The 6,236-nt window shown below is 35.7% G+C and overlaps 1 non-coding gene across 1 annotated transcript; it reads left to right on the top strand.

The window, feature by feature from the left end:
* The first annotated feature begins 625 nt into the window (after positions 1–625).
* LOC128287525 (small nucleolar RNA R71) lies at positions 626–732 on the top strand. Its single transcript, XR_008278225.1, has one exon. It is a non-coding gene; the product is annotated as a small nucleolar RNA R71 (small nucleolar RNA).
* The last annotated feature ends 5,504 nt before the right edge of the window (positions 733–6,236 follow it).

Here is a 6,236-nt window from a genome sequence, read left to right as displayed (position 1 = left end):
TCTACGCTTGTTGATTTTTAAGTGCTGTCTCGGTGTTCTGGAAACGAGTTTCTGACACCGAAATAAAATTTAAGAGCGTCTCTTCAAGGTTTGGTTTCTTTTCCTATTGGTAGTATGGTTATTGGTAGCTTGGAGCTGGTTGTGGTCTTTGATTTCCTTGACCGCTCCACGAAAATTAGGGTGGTTCCTCCAACCTGCATTGTAAGTGTTACTATATGGATTGTTTTGAGGTTGAGGATTATTACCCATGTAGTTTAATTGCTGGTTATCCATGTTGTGGCCATAAGGTTGGTATTCCAAATGGCTTGTTCCACCTCCACTTGCTTCGCACTGTATCACTGGGTGAACCTGTGAAGAACTCAGAAAATCATCAATCTTTTTATTTAAGAGTTCTACCTGATTAGAGAGTATGGTGACCAAATCGACGTTATAAACACCGGCTGTTTTCATTGGCTTTGTCCTCATGACTTGCCACTGATAATTATTCACTGACATCTCCTCTATAAACTCATAGGCATCTTCAGGTGTTTTATTATTGTTGGTTCCGCCAGCAGCTGCGTCAACCATTTGTCGATTCGAAGTATTTAGGCCATTATGGAACGTTTGAACCTGTAGCCAAAGCGGTAACCCATGGTGAGGGCACCTTCTCAAAAGGTCCTTGTATCTCTCCCATGCATCGTAGAGTGTTTCTAAATCCATCTGCACAAAAGAAGAGATATCATTACGTAATTTAGCCATTTTAGCCGATGGAAAATATTTTAGTAAAAATTTTTCGATCATTTGTTCCAAAGTAGTAATTGACCCTCGTGGTAACGAGTTCAACCACTGTTTAGCTTTGTTCCTCAATGAAAAAGGGAATAACCGAAGACGAATGGCATCATCAGAGACACCGTTAATTTTAAATGTATCGCATAGTTATAAGAAGTTGGCTAAATGAGCGTTGGGATCCTCATCCTACAAACCATCAAACTGAACAAATTGCTGTATCATTTGAATAGTGTTAGGTTTTAATTCAAAAGTATTTGCAGCTACAGCAGGTCTAACTATGCTCGATTCAGTTCCTGTTAAAGAAAGTTTAGCATAATCATACATAGTGTGTGGAACAGGATTTTGATTAACCGCAATTGCAGGAGGTAGCTGATTGCCTTGGTTTTCAGCCATCTCTTCGGTTGGGGGTTGAGTATCGTCTTCTTGCTCGTTCTCTGTGTATCTTAAGCTTCGCCTTATTTCTCTTTGATTTTTGCGAACTGTACGATCGATTTCTTCGTAAAAAAATTAATTGTCCTGACGGATTTCTTCTAGTCATAAACTATAAAAAACCTTCCAAGAGAAGGAAAAAGTAAATTAATAAATAATAATAATAAATTAAAGTGCACGAAAAATAAATGGCTAAAGTAATAAAAATTGAGTGTTCCTAATATTTCAGTTCCCCAGCAACAGTGCCAAAAACTTGATCGCGTGATTTCATGATAGGTTTTAAATATTTATAATTACTCGTTCTTGAATTAACTATTATCGCGATGTAGGCAAGTGTACCTATTGAACAGTAGTATAGTTTTAGCAAGACTGGATTGTGAACCCAAAGGAACTAAAAGTACTAGTAATGACTGTCTTTTTATTATCTAGCCTAAGAATAAAGAGGTTTTTGTTTTTAATTATCTAAACTAAGAATGCACAGAGAATGGAATTGGGGAATTGCTTTTGGAAAAAACGATTGAATGAAGACAATACCTAAGGAAAAATCCACCTAGACTATACTTGTTATTCTGGCTTCGAATCGGACGATTTATTCATTTAACTTGTTCCGTAGAGATCCCTAAGTTATGTTATTATCCCTATTCAAGACTAATAATGTCTAATCCCTAGATTGAATAACCAAGACTTTTCTCTAATTAACACTCTAGGGTTGTATTAACTCGATCTATGGATCCTCTTATTAGGTTTCACCCTAATTCGACAAAATCTTGTCACCCTTTGTCTAGGCGTGCAATCAACTCCGCTTAATTATGACAAATGTACTCTTAAACAGGGTCTACTCCTCCTCTAAATAAGAGCTTATCTTGAATCAGTATCCTGGGATATCAAAACGAGAATTAAGAGCATATAATTAAGAACAAGTTAAATATTTATCATACAATTCAGAAAATAATAACAAGATTCGTCTGAGGTTTCATTCCCCTTAGGTATTTAGGGGATATAGTTCATAACTAAATAAGAAAACATCTCAGAATAATAAAGAATACAAAACATAAAGAAAACCCAAAACTCCTGAAGGGGAATTGAGGAGAGATCTTCAGTCTTGATAATGAATTCAGATTCTGAGATGAATCAATTGGCTTCCTTGGAGTAATTCCTTACCCCCTACTCTGTCCTCCCCTTTTCTTCCTTCTCTAGGGTGTGTTTATAGGCTTTGGAATGCCTAAAAGCCCTCAAAATTAGTCTTTTCCGAATTGGACTCAACTTGGGCTCCGCAGGGACACGCCCGTGTGTAATTACTTCAGGTCGTGCTCGAGCCTGCCAAATTGACACGGCCACGTGGTCTACCCGTGTGAGGAGGTTCAGGCCGTGTTGATTTTGTACTTTGGCTCATTTTCTCCATTTTTGGCCCGTTTCTCGTTCTCTTCGCTCTCTTATGCTCTCCTAAGTGTAAAACATGAAATTAAAGCATTAGGAGCATTGAATTCACCAATTCTAATGGAAAATCATCCATAAAATACGTTAAACATGGGGTAAAAATATGTATAAATTACGGTTTATCACATGCAATAAGCTAATCCGGTTCAATTGAATAAGCCTCCGGTTGACAAAATTAGAAAATATGGTGCCGAAGAGTTTCATGCTACTACTAATGATGATACTGAGAGAGCTGAATTTTGGCTTGAGAATACAATAAGAGTGTTCGATGAATTGTCATTAACTCCGAAGGAATGCCTTAAGTGTGTCGTTTTGCTTTTGAGAGATACAGCGTATCATTGGTGGAAGACATTGATATTTGTGGTTCCATGAGAACGAGTTACCTGGGATTTCTTTCAAGTTGAATTTTGAAAGAAATACATCAGTCAGAGATTCATTGATCAGAAACGTAAAGAGTTTCTTGAACTGAAACAAGGCCATATGTCTGTTACAGAATACGAGCGAGAATTTGTGAAACTGAGCCAGTATGCACAAGAATGTGTCTCGATTGAAGCAATTATGTGCAAGAGATTTGAGGATGGCTTGAATGAAGATATCCATTTGTTAGTCAGAATTTTGGAGATAAAGAGTTTGTTTTGCTTGTTGAACGAGCATGTAAAGCTGAAGAACTCGGGAAAGAGAAAATAAATCTGATTCAGAAGCTAAAGACGTGGGAAAGAGATCCTTAAGTAAATCATTTCAGTTTGCGTCAAAGAAATTCTAAGATGATTTTAGCCTTTCAAAGGCTAATGTGAGGCATTTGAGTAGAGATCGTGCTAGATCGCATTCGAGCTTTAAAACTTCAGCTACTTCGATTGCTAGTGTCCAAAATGTCAGATCTGATTGACCCGAGTTAAACATTGTGGTAAAAGACTGTAACAGCCAGGTTTTGACCCTAGTTAGAACAGTGGTTTCGGGACCACAAATTCGAGTCTGAAAAATATTTTAATATTATTTTCTGTGTCTGTGATATGTGAATTTATATCTAAAAAGTTTCTATGATTTAATTTGTCTGTTTCTGTGCTTAATTACGAAAAAGAATTTAATTGTTTAAAGTGCAAAAGTTGTGTGCTAGGTTTTAAAGCATCTATTTGGCTTGGTTTTTAAAATAAAGGTCCTTGCATGACAAATATACCATTTGTTTTAATGGTGGACAAATATGGACATTAGTATGTGAATTTTTACATATAAATAATAAGGGTAAAGTTGGTATATGGCTTATAATGTGTAATAAAATAAAATAAACAGAAAATGGCCATGTATTTTCACCTTGTTCAGCCAAAAATTAGAGAAAGAAGAAGCCATTGAAGCATTTTGATGTTCGGCTAGTGCATGTCTTAATAGGTGAGCTTATTTTGCTCGGTTTTTGATAATTTCTACGTTTCGATGATCGTTGCTTTGTGTTCTTCAAAACCCATGTCTAAATTTCTATTTTTGTTAAAGATTATAAAATGTGCCCATTGATGATTATATGAGCTTTGTAGTGTTCTTATATGGATTATGAAAGATATATGTGAGATTATCGTGTTTTGTTCTTTAATTTTTTATGAAATGTGCTATTTGGGCTAAATTGAAAAAAAGAGTTTTGAGGGACTAAATTGTGAATTAAATGTGTTATTTGGACTTGTATGGAAGCCATGTATATTTGGCTAAGCTAAAGTCTTGGTGAATTTTTGCATATTTATGATTTTGTGAAAAATGGACTAAATTGTCAAAGTGTGAAAATGTAAGGGGTAAAATGCAAAGTGCCTTAAATATGTGTTCATGGATTATTTTGAGTGAAATGAATGATTGAATGGTTGAATTTGAATTGTATTAGATCAAGAACAAAGAAAATCAGACTTAGATCGAGGGAAGTCCAAAATAGTTGAATAGTCGACTCGTTTCATCCGAAATCCGTCCAAGGTAAGTCAAAATACAATTATGTGTTAAATTGACTAATTTCCACATATATAAACAGTAATCTATATTGGATGGCCTTGAGAGCCTGATGAATATCTTTTGAGTAAAGTCTGATAATATGTTAGTATCCGAAAAGCTCTGTATGCTTCTAAAGGAACATTGACATCTATCTGAGATATCGTGTATGACCGTGTCAGGACACAAGCCTCGATTGAGATTTACGTATAACACCATGCATGGGACATTGGCATCATATCTGATTTCATGTAAGACCTTGTCTAGGACAGAGGCATCGATATTGAATTACATATAAGACCACGTCTAGGACTTCGGCATTGTACTTGTGTATGAGTATCTGTATCATTTCTGAATAGTCTGATGATAGAGTACAAAATATGAGAATGAGTATACAAAATGTATAACCTATACAGGTACGTTTGTATCTTACTAAATTTCTGAATATGAAAGACTCTGTCTCTATGAAATATATATGGAATTTGGATATGAAGCATGACATATATGCAAACAAAGGAGCATGGTTAAGCTTATGAATTATGTAAGAAACGACTATGAATCTTTACTGTTAAATTGTACTTATATTCTTTAGTTATTATTCCAATTGTATTTGGCTTACTAAGCTCTTTGTAGCTTACTCTATGTGATTTTTGTCTATTTTACAGTTATCCTAGCTACTGAAGGCTCGGGGATAATTGAGGGTCATCACCACACTATAGATCTCATTTTGGTACTTTTGAAAGTGTAAATTTTAATGTATGGCATGTATAGGCTAGAATGTCTAAGTATGTAAGTTTTGAATTGTATATATGTTAGGCAATGGGAGTTGGCTAACAAATGATAAGTCTGTGCATGGTTTTGGGGTATGTTTGTAATGTGCTATGTTCTAATGTGATTTGGTCATTTTGAGCATATAATTGGTTGAAAATTTTGGTATGATTATTGTATATTATTGCTTGTAGGATTGAACCCAAAAAAGGGTGGCAAAATTAGCTTAAACCAAGCCTGCTTTGTACCACACGGTCAAAGGTCACGGGCGTGCTTTGTGGCCGTGTTTGTTTGGTAGTAACCTCTTAAAAATCACATGAATTTGACATACAGACGTGTCATATGGCCGTGGGTATAAGTCAGTAGCTAGCCAAGTATCACACGGCCATATCATACTGGCGTGTCTATTGCCCGTGGGTAAAGGTTAGTATGCCTGCTCCGTTTTGGCATAGCTGGTTCACATGGGTGTGTTTGATGCCCGTGTAAGGCACACGGCTTGGTTGCACAGGCGTGTGACCTTAACAGAACTGAAATTTTTTTTATTAAGTTCTGAAAATTCTAAATGTATTCAGTTTAGTTCCGACCTTTCTTAAATGTATGTTTTAGGTATTGTAGACTATCTTAATGAATAAATTGTTGATGAATGCCTCTGTATTAATAATATTTAATATCTCATTATTCGTATTGTTTCAGAATGTTCGTTCATCCAGTAATGCCCTTACCATTCCTGACGATTACGGGATAGGGGTGTTACATTTTATTGGTATCAGAGCTATGGTTTAGTTGGTTCTAGGACTACCATAGTGTATGTGAGTATAGCTATACATGCCATATATTTGAATCTGTGATAGTGTGATAACCCCTGATATTGAAATGTG

This window comes from Gossypium arboreum, chromosome 13, assembly GCF_025698485.1.
Source record: "Gossypium arboreum isolate Shixiya-1 chromosome 13, ASM2569848v2, whole genome shotgun sequence".
Taxonomy (NCBI): domain Eukaryota; kingdom Viridiplantae; phylum Streptophyta; class Magnoliopsida; order Malvales; family Malvaceae; genus Gossypium; species Gossypium arboreum.
The sequence above is the reverse complement of the archived record's forward strand: the minus strand, read 5'-3'. Positions and strand labels throughout refer to the sequence as shown.